The 16,080-nt window shown below is 44.5% G+C and overlaps 1 protein-coding gene across 3 annotated transcripts in view; it reads right to left on the bottom strand.

Moving 5' to 3' along the window:
- The window catches only part of TMCC1 (transmembrane and coiled-coil domain family 1), a 287,250-nt gene extending 271,466 nt beyond the window's left edge, over nucleotides 1-15,784 (bottom strand). For 2 of the 3 annotated variants that reach the window (XM_069083878.1, XM_069083877.1), the window contains exon 1: nucleotides 10,272-10,718. The gene's annotated coding sequence lies outside the window, so the exon portion shown is untranslated. Of the gene's footprint in view, nucleotides 1-10,271; nucleotides 10,719-15,603 lie in introns of those variants that run through there. The other variant, XM_069083876.1, reaches the window with a different exon arrangement.
- Between the last annotated feature and the right edge of the window lie 296 nt (nucleotides 15,785-16,080).

Below are 16,080 nucleotides of genomic sequence, written 5' to 3'. Positions count from 1 at the left end.
AAAAAAACTAGCCAGTTTAACCTTGGGCAAGTTACTTAACCCCAACTGCCCTCCAAAAAAAAAGGCAAAAAAAAAAAAAGAGTACTAGATGGGAAGAGCATATAAGATCACGATAGGCCAAACAAATGGATGCTGAAAGAAGCTCCACTCATCTGGCCCCAGCTTCCTTCTTCACATCTCCAACATGTTCTGGATTTCAGAAATTCTATGTTATCCAAAACAGAACTAATTTTTTTTCTGTAAGAATGACACTGAGGTTATGAATGTGGGTAGTTGGGAGAATGGTGGTACCCTTAATAAACAGAGAAACTCAGAAGACAGATGGTGTTAGATAAAAGAGAAAGATAATGTGGGTTTGTGGGACATAGTGAGTCTGATAAGTTTACAGAGCATACAGGGGGAATGACCATTAGTTTGAGACTAACTCAAGAGAAGAACTCAAGCTGGATGTGTAGATCTAAAAGTCATCTACACAGAAATGATAATTAAATTCCTAGAAAATTATAAGGTCACCAAATAAAAGTGCAGGGAAAGAAGAAAGAAATACAGAGTCTGAAGGTACACTTCCAGCTGGGGAGATATGTGTGGAAATCTAACAGAGACTAAGCCAAAAAGAGCATTCGGGAAGAGGGGACAGCCAGTGTCAAATGCCACTAGGAAGAGGATGAAGACAAGAGCAGGAGCTCTAGCAAATGGGAGGTCGTTGGTGACGTCTGGAAAGAAGACTTTCAGTTTAATGATCACATTAGAAGCCAGACTGCAAAGGGCTGAAAAGTGAGTGAGAAGAGTAGGAGTGAAGGCCAACAAGTATACACAGCCTTATCTACATTATGCTGAGAAAGGTAGAAAAGACTTAGGACAGTAGCTACTGAGTACAATAGTTAATTGAGGGTTTTTGGGGGGATGGAGCAGACATGGGTGTGTTTAAAAAAAAATAAGCAAGTAAACGACCAATAGATGGGGAGAGACCAAGGGGAGGGAGAGAGAGGAGGAGGAGCACTAGAGAACAGAGGATGAGGTTTAGGGTATATGCAGAAAAGGGCCTCGGGTAAAGGATTAGGGAACGGAGGGGTGATATCCAGGGGCTAGCTTACAAATGGCCTTGGTTTTCATGTGAGAGTATACAGCCACATCCTCGGTTCTAGGGAAAGAAAGGAGGGGTGGTATGGGAGACTTGAGGAGAGAACTGGTTGGAAGAGCTGGGGTGGGAAGTGAAAAAGAGAATCAATTAGTGAGAAGTGAAAGGCCTGTCTCGTTGCAGAGATCAGATAACCTAAATGTATAGTGGATGCTCTCAGCACAGCCAGGTTTCTTCCTCCATCTCCATTCTGTAGCACATGAGTGGCAGCAAAGGAGTAGAATAGTGGAGTGTGACAAGGCAGGAGCAGAGGATGGGGAGAGGGCAGGAAAAAAGACCTGGGCCTTTCAAAAGAGGAAACTAGGCCTGGAAAGCTTAGGTGATTTGCCAAAGATCGCAGAGCTGGGATTCAAATGCAGTCTCTAACTATGAAGCTCCAGACTCTACTTTCTTGTCGACTACAAGAATCCTTTTCCTGATAGCTTTTCCTTGGGCTTCTTGAACGAGGCACTACTATGTGTGTTTCTAGAACTTGGTTATCTTATCTGTTCCCTTCTATTGCTTTAACCAATACGAAACAATTTTGAAAATTACTGATTTCTAATATAATTTGAAATCTGGTTATACTATGTCTCCTTCAGTCCTACTTAATTACTTCCCTTGGAATTTTATCATTTATTCCTTTAAATAAATTTTGTTACTATTTTGTCTACTTCTATAAAGCAACTATTATAAATGGTACAGAATTAAATCGGTAGATGAATTTAGGTAGTAGTATCATTTTCATTAGATTGATGTGGAATAGCCATGAAGAGTGATTATCTTTCCAGTCAATTTAGGTTTTTGCTTATATCTGCTGAAGCTATTTTTCCGAGGATGGGGCAGACATGGGTGTGTCTTAAGAAAGCAAGGAAACTTTTATAACTGGATTTATGTAAAGTTTGTATGTGCCATCAATCAACAGTTGTCAGTCAACAGAATCTATTAAGTACTTAGCTATGTGCCAGGAACTATACTGAGGGCAAGGAAAAAGAATGGCAGAAGCATTTTCCTTGCTTTCAAGAAGCTCACATTCTAATGGGGAAGATGACATTAATATCCTATGTTCTAGGCACTGAGGATACAAGTATAAAAAAAGAAACAATCCTTAATCCCAACAAGCTCACATTCTGTTGGTTTTTTTTTTACTTTTTTTTTTGAGGGGGAGGGAAGGGCAATTGGGGTTAAATGACTTGCCCAAGGTCACACAGCTACTAAGTGTTAAGTGTCTACCACTGTATTTGAACTCGGGTCCTCCTGACTTCAGGGCTGGTGCTCTATTCACTACACCACCTAGCTGCCACCAAGTTCACATTTTAATAAAGAAGACAAGTACACGTAAAAACATATACAATGGAAACAGATAGTTAATCAATGCAAATACAGATGAAAAGGGAAGGCATTAGCAATGAAGAGAAATTAGGAAAGGCTTCACATAGAAGCTCATGCCTGGGCTGCCCCTTAATGGAAAAGAGGTACTCTTGGATGCTTAAGGGGGAAGTACCTTCCAGGCGTGGGGAATGGTCAGTGAAAAGAAAGAGATGAAAGATGGAGTGTTCTATATGAGGCAGAGAGAGGAGGTCAATTTGGCTGGACTACAGAGTCTGAAAGGAAAAGTAATATCCAATGAGGTTGGAAAGTTAGGTTGGGAATTTTAAAATGAAACAGTTTATATTTTATTTTTTGCTTTTGGAAGGGGCAGTTGTGGTTAAGTGACTTGCCCAAGGTGTATGTGTGTGTGTGTGTGTGTGTGTGTGTGTATGTGTAAGTGTCCAAGGCTGGATTTGAATTCAGATCCTCCTGATTCCAGGGCCGGTACTCTACTCACTGTGCCGCCTAGCTGCCCCAAGTTTATATTTTAAACTGAAGTTATCACATAACCAATAGTGTGTAAAATGGAGGGTGCAAAGCCTGGAGGTGTGGAAATCAATTAGTAGGCTACTGCAATAATCTAGCAAGAGGTGATGCGAACTTGAAGGGGGTTAGATGCAAGAGACATGGAGGTAGAAACAGGTAAGACTTGAAGACTAATTGGATGTAAGGTAAGGAAAAAGTAGGTTAACTCAAAAATATTTCAAGCATTTTTCAGTTTTTAAAATATAAATATTATAAATTAATACTGAACATCAAAACAATAATTAAACTTCCTTTGCAACTATTTACATTTAAATGAGAGTTAAAGCATTTATTAAGCACTTACTACTATGTGCCAGGTAGCACATTATATAACTTTCTTGCCCTGGAGGAGCTTACATTCTAATGGGGAAAGACAATATAGAAAAGGGGAAATGGAAGGAAGGTGGAAGGGATAATGCAGCATGGAGATGCTGGGAAATGGAATAGAGGCCTAGTTCCTGACAAAATAAAGTAAAAGCTCAATTATGAGCACAAGTGACTGAGGGGTGGAGTCCAAAAGTAACCTAAAAGAGTCGTTTTGTTTTTAGCAGATTATGGACTCTAATTTTAAAAAAAATCTCTAAGCCCCAAAAAGACAACTGCAGAATCTTAGGGCAGAACACAACTTTGGAAGTCTTCTAATTCAACTTCCCTCCCTATGTGGGACTCATTTATGTGACAGGTGTAACAACTTGTGCTCAAACACTTCCAGTGCCAATGCTCACTACTCTGTACAGGGGCACATTCCACCACCAGTCTATGTCAGTGACTCTCCAATCTCATCAATGGGGACACTCCCTCCCACAGCAGCTCTTGTCCACGCCTTCTTTTAAATCTTTCACAAAAGGGCACATACAGTATGTCCAGAGACTTCTGATCTTTCTCCTGATGTTGCCCAACTTCCAGTAATAGAAGGACCTATCCACAAAGATCCATAGATCAACCTTCTCAACACACAATGAGCTCCTCTCATTTTCTAATGGTACATTTCTCCATTTGATCTTTGCAAAAAGGCCAATAATCTGCTCATTCATCTCTCTGATGACATCCTTTATGCGCCATTTCATACCTGAGGAAACTGAGGCTCCAAGAGGCTTAAGGACTTGTGAACTACCACAACCTGGTGTAAGTGGCCAAGACAGGCCTCCTGACCCCAAATCTTGTGTTTTTCTGACCACCCACTTCCTTCTCACAATAGATTTGGAGTCAAAACTGGGCTCAGCTCAAGGCCTGGCTCTTCCACGAATGAGCAGCTTGACCTTGGGTCACTTCCTCATTTCTCTGAGTTCCATGCTTTTCATTTACACAATACAAGGAATGCACTAAGATGTCTCAAACAGCCACTGATTCTATGCAAACTAAGATGAGACCCTCTCCACCTTCAGGCTTTGGTCTTGATGTAGCACACAAAAAGTGAATCTGCATTCTTCCTGTTATGAAGCCCTCCCATGGTAATGGCACTGCAGACAAGCTGCAAATGGTGACACTGCTTCTCTAGAGAAAAGGCAGCTCTGAGATATTACAATTAGGCAGAGATAAACGGGTTAGGTCACCCCTTTGTCCTCACTGATGAAGGAGATTACCATGGATGCTTTCTATCTTCTTAGTAAAGTAGGACACGCTCTTCTGTGGAAAGGGAAAGATGACAGTATTGCAGAAGGCTGGAGCAGTGAGAGAAGATTTAGAAAAGCTGCTGGGTAGTAAGCTAAAGGGAATAAGAACAAAATGATTTCTCTGCAGCACTGAGAACCCAGTTGGAATTAGAAATATAAACTGGTAGAGGCCTCATCAGCCTGGTTAGGTAACTTTCTCCAGGAGACCCCAGAAGCACGTAAGAAGAAGAGGACGGCGGAAGTGGCTAACAGCCTAAGACTGTTAAAGGAAGAAAAGACCCTGCTTGTACAGGGAATGAATGGCCTGAGAAAGCAAGGGGTATAGGAGTGACTGGCAGGTCTCAGTGAAGAACAGATTCCAGAGGACAAAGGGAGTGATGGCAGGATTAGGGTAGCATTCTAAAGAAGAATTCTGGGGCTCTGGAGCCAGGACCCCACCAGCATGGCACTGCTGACCCATCCCACTTCCCCAACCTCGAGGTTCACACTCTGCTCTTGCACAAGGAGTTGGAAGATGCTCTTTCACTTGGCAGGGCACCATTCATCAGCTAACACCCTCCTGTCTTATGTGTGTGGCCTAGGAAGTCTGGAAGATGCTAGAGAGTCATGCTCCTTGAGGCTCTGAAGGAGAGAAATATAACCATTGCGTATGTGCTTTTCTAGACCACTTAGTTCTTAAACTATGCTTGTAAAATTCGGAATTTTATAAAATGCAAAAATCTAAACTTTATAGTAATCATAGCTAGCACTTATAAAGAATTTTAAGGTTTGTAAAGTGCTTGCAAATATTATCTCATTTGATCCTCACAACAACCCTGGGAGGTGGGTGATATTATTTTCCCATTTTTAAGATGAGGAAATAGAGGCAGAAAGAGATTAATATTTGTACTATACAGCCTAAACTGACATCCTTACAATAAGACACAGATAGAGTTGTATCGGTGAGTGTGTGTGTATAAAATCATTAAGTATGTATTAAGAATTTACTATATGCTAGACACTAGAGACACAAGTACAAAGAATAAAACAATCTCTACGGGGAAGGAGCTGACATTCTAAAAGGAAAGACAAGTAAATATACCAACATCGTAAACAGAAAACATACAAATACAAATATGTGCAAAATACTTAAAAATACAAGATAGTTTGAGGGACCAAGAAAAACTTCATGTAGGAGATGGTGTTTAAACTTTCACCTCTGAGGAAGGGGGGGGGGCTCCATGAGGGACAGGTAAGGAGAGATGGCATCCTGGACAAGAGGTACAGCCAGGGCAAAGGCAAGAAGGCAGGAGCAGAAGCATGGCATGTGAGGAGGTAAGAAAAGGTTAGTCTGGATGGACCACTGAGTGTGAAAGGAGAAATAATGTTCAAGGAAGCTGGAAAGATAAGTTGGGTCCACAAGGATTTGAACACTAGAGTAGTTTTTAGAGTCTGTATATGGGACACAAGAAGGTGACGAGTCCCATAGTCACTGGTGCTTGAGGAAAGTGATATTGACTGCAATGTACAGGATGAATTTGAGATCAGGAGGCTACTGAAATAACCCAGACAAGAGTTGAGGTGGGCCTGAACAATAGGCACGAGAATAAACAGAAGGGATAAGAGACAAAAAATGGTGTGTGTATAAAAACGCAAAGATGTGGCACCTGATGGGGCATGTGTCATGAGGGAAAATAAGGGCAACCTAATGCTGCGGGTCCAAACAGTGGAGCCTGGAAAGATGGCGACATCTTCAAGAGAAACAAGAAACAGAGGGGAGAGGGAGCAGAGGACAGCGAGCTCAGGACATCTCTGGGACATCAAACAGGCAAGTGGAGATGCAGAGATGACACTCAAGGGAGAGACAAGGCCTGCATTTATAGAGCTAGGAGTCATCTGATAGAAACTGATGTTAAATCCAGGAGGAGGGTAGATGAGTTTACCAAGTGAGAAACAGGTCTGAGAGAAGGGAAATGGGGACCTAGGGCAGAATCTGGGGGGAACATTTTAGGTGTGGGAGGGAGCACAATAAGGATGACCCAGTCAGATAGGAGAATAAGGAGAGAGTAACGTCACAAAAACCCAGAGAAAGACTGTGCCAAATGTAATAAGTGAGTCAAGAAGGATTAAGACTGAGAAAAGACCACCAGATTTGATATATTTGTACCTAATACACAAATTCACAAAACATCTTCTAAGAAAATAAATGATATATTAAAACTTCAATTAAGTAATCTCTGCCAGAGCTGAGACAGCAATTCTCCACTGATATTTTGATGTCATAGAAAGTATAGTAAACTAGGAATCAGAAGACGTCGACTGACTGGCTTAAGCCACTCAGTATAAAGTATAATCTTAAGCATAAATCACTCTAACTCTCTGTGACTCAGTGTCTGTGGAAAAAGAGCAAAAGCTTGTGTTCTTCTGACTGTGGCAGGAATACTTCTATACTTCTGTCCATAGACCTCCTCTAGCCTTCTGTCTTTAAAACCCTGCATAAAATCACTACCCAAAAGCAGCCCAGCAAACTGCCCTACTCCCCTATTCAGTTCACGAATACATGAAACTTATCATCCATAAGAAAAGGCAGAATCCTAGAGTCTCTTAGAAAACCCCAAATCAGTGGTGTAGAGGCTGGGGAATGGAGGACATAGGCTTCTCAGATTTAGCCAAATCAAGTTATAAGCTATCACAAAATTTAACAGACCAAGGGGGTAGCTATTAGATTAATGTGATAAACATCTATATGACAACATGACCTTTTAGAAGTCTTCTTAATTGCATATTTAAGTGTGGCTTACAGATCCTTTTTGTTTTGGGAAAGTGGGAAAAGTATAGCTTGCTACAAGTGATGTTTGTTTTTCTGTGGGGTCCAGACCTGAAATGCCATTGGTATAGGGACTCTCAGGGTAGAAATCTCTTCCAATACAGATCAGCATCCACTCTGAGAAAACTGCCTATACTACCTACTTAATCAAGTGATGAGAGTACAGTGAATAGCAAGTAATGAGGTCTGGAAAGCATCATCTCCTTTATTTGTAAAATTAGGTGGTCAGACAAGATGATCCACTGGGAAGAGCTCTTCTGGCTCTGATGATCCATGATGTATAGTATAGATAGGTTGAATTTATAGTCAGTCAGCAGGCATTTTTCAAGTGACTATTATGTGCCAGGCCCTGTGCTAAGCTATGCGACTACAGCTATATTTTATTTGGACTTACACTTTGAGTGAAAGCATAAGGGAGAGCCACCAATTCACCCCTAAGCTGTGATCTCAAAGTTCCCAACTTAACATAAAGTAGAAACCACAAAAAGTTTAATTCAACTCAACATTATCAAATGTCTACTAGGTGGAAGGCATCATGCTAGATGGTAGCAAAACAGTCTGGCTAATGTGACCCTGCATGCTGGATTACACTGTAAAATCCAAGAACAGAAAAAGGAATAAGAAATCTTCCCAACTTTCCTTTGGATTCTAACTCTTATCTTTGCAATCTGGTCTTGTTAGCTATTTGTTCAGCAAGCTTTTCTGCACTGCTCAAAAAGCAATAAGGTCTAAATATAGGAAAAGGGATTTTGCTTCTGCCTATTTCGCAAGTGGCCAACCTGAATAAAACTAGCTGAGACCTTCACACCAAGAAGCAGTACCCATCAGCTGGTGGGTATTCAATCAGGACTACAAGAAAGTTTTCCAAGTGCCTACTGGATCTGTCAGTCTCCACCCTGTCAACATCTGAATTCTGCTCAAAGCTTATCTAGAAAAGATGCCACAAAACAGATCATTCAGTCCAAGGAAGGGACAAGTGCTTGCCATTCTACCCAGTAATAAAAGAGGTGTCAAACCCACATGGCCGACAACACTCAGGAATGCAGGCAAACCAGATTTAAATATAACAAAAAGGGAAAAATGTAACAAAATAAATAAAAATACAACAGAAAATGACATCTTCAAACTAAGACAACATAAATCCCAAAGCACAGATTAGTGGCCCCCATTTCTATGTAAGTTAGATATCACTGCTCCAAGTCTCATCGCAAATACATGTCAGAGGCAGGGTTTGAACTTGCATGACTGACCCTTATTCTGAGGCCAGAATCTCTCCACTATACCACAAGGTCTCTATGTTCTCTATAAGGAACGCAATACTTTATGCTTTTCAAAATGATTTTACTTCCATTATTTCATTTGATCCTCACAGCTCTATAAGACAGGTAGGAAAGGTATTAGGAACAACACTTTACAGCTGACAAAACAAAGCCACTTGCCCTAAGCCCACAGGAAATCAAGGGCAGTGCCAAGTCCAAATCCCAGCTGCCCTGACTTCCAATTCAAAGTTCTACTAGAACTCAATGTAACTGAATCAACATGTATTATGCCCTGAGTAGACACCTAGGGCCCTACATAAGTGCTGAGGAGAACCCAGCTAAGACAGACACACTCCGGCCTGAAAAACAACCCTTAAAACTTATAGTAGTACAGCTATGCACACTTACATGCAAGGTAATCAAAGGTATCCTCTGTTAAAGTTCTACCCAACGCTTCATTAAAGTGGAGGAAACACTAGGTTGCTGAAGGTCATGTCAGCAGAATACAAGTTTGGCATGTCTGGCCAAGCTAAAAGGTTTCCAGCCTCTCTATCATCCCAGGGCTGGGCTAAGAAGTGGCTCTTTAGCAGCAAGTCAGTTCCTAGGAAACCTAAGTTTTGAGTTATTGCACTTTATGAAACCATATATGCCTTGGAGGGGGCTGTGATCTGCACCGGTAGAAGGAATACCTACTTTGATTAAAAAAAAACACAGATTAAAAAAAAAAACTATTCCAGAAAAATAAAAGTAGAGTACAAATGTGTGAGAAAGATGAATAAAGTGCTATGGGGATTTTTAGGAGGAAGGAATCATTTCTAACTAGTGGGAGCAAGCAGACTGTAGGGAGGAGGTGGCACAAGAGCCTCAAAAGACAGAGGATCTCAACGTGCACTGACACAGGAGTAGGACACTCCATGCACCATCCCATCTTGTATCAGAAACCCTGCATAACAATGTGCTCATCTATGTTTCTGAGGATTCCAGCTCCTCTTACAAACGATCCCATTTCTCCTAAGATTGGAAACGACAAGAATTCCTTAAATCAAAATCACAAAACTGAGCCTTCATTTCTGTCCTCAGTAATGAAACTCCAAGCTGCTTCCTAGCATATCTAAATTACAGAATAACATGTCTATCTCCACACTGCTCCCTCCCACTCCACACACACATGCAGATGCATGCGTGCTCGCACACGTTCTCTCTGTCTCTGTCTCTGTCTCTGTCTCTCTCTCTCTCTCTCTCTCTCTCTCTCTCTCTCTCTCTCTCTCTCTTCCCCTCCTTCTCTCCCTCTATCCCCACCACATCCCTCACCCCTATCAGTAGTGAGGAAAGTACAGAGGGGCGGACAGAGCAGCAGGACAGAGTTGTTGCCCATCATGCACTACTTTAAGAAACAGGCTCCTAAGTCTTTCCCATCCTTTGTGTCTGCTGCAATGGGGTTTTGGTCAAACCATGACGGTCAAAAAAAGGAAATGCACATTCAACATTTCTCCTCAGTACTGTGGATGTGGTATCAAACTATTATATCTTTCTGAGAGCACAAGTTGATGCCATCTCATAACAAGAGAAAACAAACATACCTCCTCACAATGCCAGCAAGAGATTTTCCTTCTTTGCATAGATGGAAGTGTAGGTGAAATCCAGAAAATCTTGTGAAAAAAGTTCTTTTTAAAAAAGCATAGATATATAAGCTCCATAAGAAAGTGACCCCATGTGCGAGGATAGAGCACTGTGTCTTCTAAGTCCTTGGGACTGAGTACAGATGTTCACCAGGAGTGCCAGCCTCTGGAGGAAGCTAGAACTGGGAGTATCCTCCCAAGGGAAACCTGGAACCTGCTGGAACAGAGGAGTGAGAGAAGGAAAAGAGAAACACTACTGAGTGTACATAATTGACCAGCAAATCATCACCAGTTCTGAGACTGCAATATAGTAAGAATGCTCTTAATGAATGCTACCAGATCATCTGGTGCTGGCCACAAGTGCCCAAGCTCAGTTACAGGAATTTATATTGATGGTAGTACAAACAGACAACCATCAGAAACCCCGTATAAATACTGGTTAATATTAGGGCAGGGAAAGGGTTGGATGGGGGAAAATCTGTTCTTTATACCACATGGTTAGGGTATTCTTTTATGATAAAGAAGGCTCTATCAGAGAGTAATAACAACATAACCAGTCTAGGAAACAGACCAGACAGCCTACTCACTGCAGAATTATTGATAAATCATCTGAACTTGAAGAAATAACGTAAAAAGACATGCAGAAGAACATGTAGTCTGAAAAAGAGACAAAAGCTAATACAGAACTGAAGAACAACAAAATAAAGCCAAATAACTTGACAAGTAGGGTGGCTCTGCGTGCCCCAGTCAGGCAGCTCACTAAACTAAGGCTCTGTTGTGTTTTGGCAATAATTCAGAAAGCAGCACTTTCATAGACTTATCACCAGATTCTACCCACCTATGGCTGAGAGTAGTATGCAATATGTGACTAAGTCCCATATAAAGAGTAAAATTACCTCAGGCCTATTTGCATTATTTAGATAAAATAATGTTACAAATATCACTGTGCACCTTCACAATGCACTGTTCTTAGCAAGGTCGCAAAGCAAGGAGGAGTCATCTACTTCACAGGGCCCAGAAAAGGGAAAGAAATTGCCCGAGCAGAAGCAGGACAAGCCTGGTCTCCTGGATCACCGTTCGGGGTTCTTTTCACAAAAGAAGGGAGCGTAAGAGCAAAAGGAGCACCAGACTTGGAGTCAGGAGATACCTGGGTGCAACTTCCTATCTGCCTCTTACTAGCTGTGTGACCAGAGGCAAGGCCCTCACCCTGGTTTAACCTGAGTTTTCCAACCCATAACATGGGCTGGATGGACCATAACACTTATGGTCCCCATCTCCTGTATTCTCAAGACATTCCTCTAAGATAAGACAGGGAGAGCCAAGTGTCACCTCCACTGGTGACAGTGCAGCACAAACACAAGTGAAGAAATCTGTCCACTCCCCCCCAGTAAGTCAATGATGCAGACAGGACTAAAATGAAAGCTTCTCAGCCACCCAGGCCAGGGCAAACCAGCGGTTTGAAAGGCGGCACACACATCTTGGGTGTGCACAAAATACTTTCAGGGGTTTCATGAATGGAAGTATAGTCACAGTCACGGCATAATTTGTGTTAGCTCCACCAAATCCAGACCCAATAGAAGAAACTTCCCAATGAACTCACTAGGGAGGTGGGATGTAGCGAGAAAAGAGGGCAGAAAGGTTGCATAGCCTCCAAACACCTGAAAAGCAAAACTGAGGCACAGAGAGATTACATGCCTCACTGAGGGTCACACAGCTGAGAAGTGTCAAGGGGCAAGATTTGAACTCAGGGCTTTAGCAAAGACTTGACATCCATGAGGTCAAGATGTCACTCAAAGCCTACAATCCCCGGTATTTCCAAGTGGTCTCCTATTCAAGTACTAACTAGGCTGGAACTTGCTTAACTTTCACGAGATCCAGCATTTTCAGGGCAGGTTTCTTCATCTGTAAAACCGGGAAGTTGTGCTAGATAACTTCTCCAGCCTCACTCAGCACTAGACCTAAGAGTCAATGACAATAAGATAATGGATTATAGTGAACCAGGCAAGAAACCCTTGAGTGGCAAGAGAAGAAAGCCTCTGCCAAAAGGCTCTTTGAGAATTAATCTGTGTTTTAAGCAAAAGGTGATCAATATCTGCAGAGCAAAGCATTTGGATCCAGGTGCTAAAGAAAAAAGAAAACTTTTGATGCCACTGTATCATTGCCCAAAACCTCAAGAGGAATGTGGTCAGCTGGGAGGGGGGGGGGAAAGCCACTGAACTGGACAATAGAATAGGAATTCTGCCCCTTGTCCCTCTGGTACAATGCCACAAGAAAGGCTGTATACCACACCAAGAGATTTCCTGAGGTCTGGGTCATACACTGTGATTCAATGGACCCAGGAAGAGGCTTCTTATCATCCTCTAAGTGATCTGGCTTAAGCACACAAGAGCCTAAAGGTAAATCCTGTGCAGTTGTCCAAAGCATTCATACCAAGACAAAAACCACTGAAGGTGGGTTTTGTTGTTGTTGTTGTTGTTTAATCATTTTCCAGTCATGACCCCATTTGGGGTTTTTATGGCAAAGATACTGGACTGGTTTGCCTTTTACTTCTCCAGCTCATTTTCCAGATGAGGAAACTGAGGCAAACAGTACTAAGTGACTTGCCCAGCATCACACAGCCAGTAAATTTCTGGGGCCAGATTTGAACTCTGGGTCTTCCTGACTCCAGGGTCAGCACTTATCTACTGCACCACTTGGCTGAGGATAAGAATGGTACTGAGAGAATTCAGGACTTTGGGGGAATTTCAACACAGGCCAGAGTTAGAGGATTTTCATTGCTCTTAAAGAAAGGTGAAATTATGCAAGAACAATCCCTGACCATTCTCCTGGGAAGACAGGCATGAGGAAAAATTTAACAAAGTAGGAACCTGAGTTGAGCCTTAAACAATGAGTAGAAAAATAAAATGACAGAAAGAAAAAGTGCTCCAGGCTAGAGAAAGCAAAGGCATGGAGGCAAGAATGAACAATGTGTAAAAGAAATTTATGATTGGTCTAAAAGGTGGAAATCATTACATAGGAACATAATAGGAGATAACATTGGCTAGATAACTTGACACTGAAGGACTTGACTGCTTCAAAACATAGATTTGACTCCCCAGCAAAGGAGAGCCATCATAGATTTTATGAACCAATTACACAAGAAGCAAGGAGTCTAATCTAGTTGTAGGTATTGAGAAAAGCTCTGCAAGAGATTATGAGGTGGCTTATACTGCTCCCCAAGAAACCAAGGTGAATGGTACTCTTGATTACAGTTGGACAGACCAAAGTTCTTATGTAATTTTAAAAGGCCTTTGATAATTAATGACAGTATTTGCATACAACTATTCAACCATATGAAATATAGTCCAAAAAGGTCTATCTTTGTTTATGTCAGAATGAAAATACCTCAGGAGCAGAAATTATAATTCTTTGTATCTTACAAAGCACCCACATAGTGTGGGCTCTTAATAAATGAATAAAATGACATTTGCTCAGTGGATTTTTTAAATACTCAGATTCTTCCCTGTGCTGTTGATTAGCAACCCATTCTATAGGAAACTGAAGATAGTCTAGCACCAATTTTTAGCTATGTCTATACTAGCTAAAGAATGGATAGGTGATTTTTTTAAAGAAATACAAATTCCCAGCACATGTGTCTATTCTGCCTCCTTGCTCACATGCCATTTCCCTCACTTTGTAATTAAACTTCTGCTTGATGCCTTACTCTTCTGTCTCTAGCCTGCTCTGTTAGGCTCTGGCCATCTGCAGGTCAGAGGCTGGTTTGGTCCAGTTGACATAACTAAAGCACAAAAACTTGGGTTTAACGTGTATCTTCATTCAAGAATTACGTTACACGACTAGTCTAGGGTATCTGCTATATAACGCGTCCCTCAGTTTTCTTATCTTTAAGTCAATAGCCTTCTCATCTGTATGCCACAATTTATAGTCTCCGAGAACTTCCTGAGGCTCAGAGGATTAAACAAAAGATCTGCCCACCTTCACAAGGCCGGTGAGGCCCAACGGTAAGATCTGAACCTAGGTGTGTGCCTTAGGCTGAGTCAGTCTTTCCAGCACCCTGCTCCATCGATGCCTCTTCTCTTACAGAATGGGGAAGGGACAGTTGACTTCCCAGAGGCAGAGTGAATATGAGCTAGTAAACATTAATACCTCATAACATCGTGGTGAATTTTTTTCTTCCACCTCCACAATTCTCTCAACAAGCAGACCCTACCCTTGGGAAAAGTTAAAGATCTCGAACCAAAGCCAAATCCCTGACTTGAAGGGCTTAAGAGGCATAAGCTGTAAAACTGTAGTCTTTTGGTGGGCTCTGGGGCAGAATCAAAGCCTTCCCAGAAGCACCATGGTTTTAGGGATCTCAAAATCCTGGTAAGGGTCATATTTTAAAAGATTACTTAGAGTAACTCAGGGAGACAACTGCATTGATGAAGATGTCCTACAGACACAAGTGTCTAAATTACTAAGAGCACCCATTTGGTGACCTTACTTTATGTCATTTAAGTCACATTTTCCTCTTCTCCCCTGACAAACAAACAGCCGCCCGCACGGAGCATGGCTGGCATCCTGGAGCAGGGGCAGCCAGTGCCAAGTGGGCAGCCTCGTCCAGCCCGGGCGGCGGGGTGCCACCAGACCGGGGGAAGCGCCGCCGCACCACTTGGGTGAACTTTCCTGCGGCGCTCCCTGCGGGTCAAGGAGGGGACGCGGCCCCGGGCCACGACTTCCAGCGCCAGGAGGCCGCCGGCGGGACAAAGGGCCCCTCCAGGGTCTCCCGGCGGCGGAAGGCATCCCGCGGGGAACTTTCCCCGCACTTTGCAGGCTCCACTTCCCCCTCGGTGCCTTCCCGCGGCTCTCCCCGCGCTTCCCGGACAAGCGTGGGGGTGACTGGCCGCAGGACCTGCAGCCTCACACCTGGATTGGGGGGCGGGGCGCCGGGGGGGCCGACCCCGGCCCCGACCCCGGCTGCACCTGTGCCGCAGCACCGCCCCGCCCGGCCTGTACCCCTGCCACAAGTTTCGGATGAAAACAAAGGTGCTGCCCCGGCCCCCAGGTGGCGGTGACAGAGCCGAGGGGCGGGCTCCCAGCGGCGCCCATCGCACCAAGCCTCGGGGAACCCGGGGGGGGGGGACGAGGGGAGGGGCCCGAACCCCCCCCTACCCTCCCCCCCCCCCCCCCCCCGGGGCGCGGGCGGAATGCTAGGCCCGGCCGGGACCCCCCCCAGCCCGGGGGGGGGGGGGGGGGAGGGGTCCTGGGGGGCAGGGGCGGCGAGAGGTCTCGGGCTGACCCCGCGAGCACTCACCGGCTGCGGGGCCTCCCGCGGGGCGAGGAGGCCGTGGCCGTGGCCGTGGACTAGAGCGAGGGCGAGGAGGAGGTGGAGGAGGAGGCGGGCCCGTCGCAGCTGCTCCGGCTCCTGCTGCTGCTGCCGCCGCTGCCTCTGCTGCCGCCGCTGCTGCTGCTGCTGCTGCCGCTGCGGCCGCCGCCGCGCCCGGTCCATTCCCCAACCACCCCCCTCCCCTTCCCTTCCCACCCCTCCCCTCCCCCTCACACCCCTCCCCCTTCCCCGCCCGCCGCCGCTGCGGCCGCCGCGGCCGCCTCAGACCCAGCGAGGGCGGGAGCGCGGGAGCGGGAACGAGCGAGGCCGGCCAGGCCAGGCACGCAGGCAGGCTGGAGGGCGGGCGACCGGGAGCGCGCGCGCAGCCCCGCCCGGACCCACGCGCTGCGCTCCCCGGCCGGGGCGCTCACGATGGCCGCCGCGTCATGCGGAAGGTGCGGGCGG

This window comes from Petaurus breviceps, unplaced genomic scaffold (assembly GCF_028583685.1).
Source record: "Petaurus breviceps papuanus isolate PSGF00001 unplaced genomic scaffold, PetGlider_PUasm1.0 174, whole genome shotgun sequence".
Lineage (NCBI taxonomy): Eukaryota > Metazoa > Chordata > Mammalia > Diprotodontia > Petauridae > Petaurus > Petaurus breviceps.
This window is presented reverse-complemented; position numbering and strand designations above follow the sequence as displayed.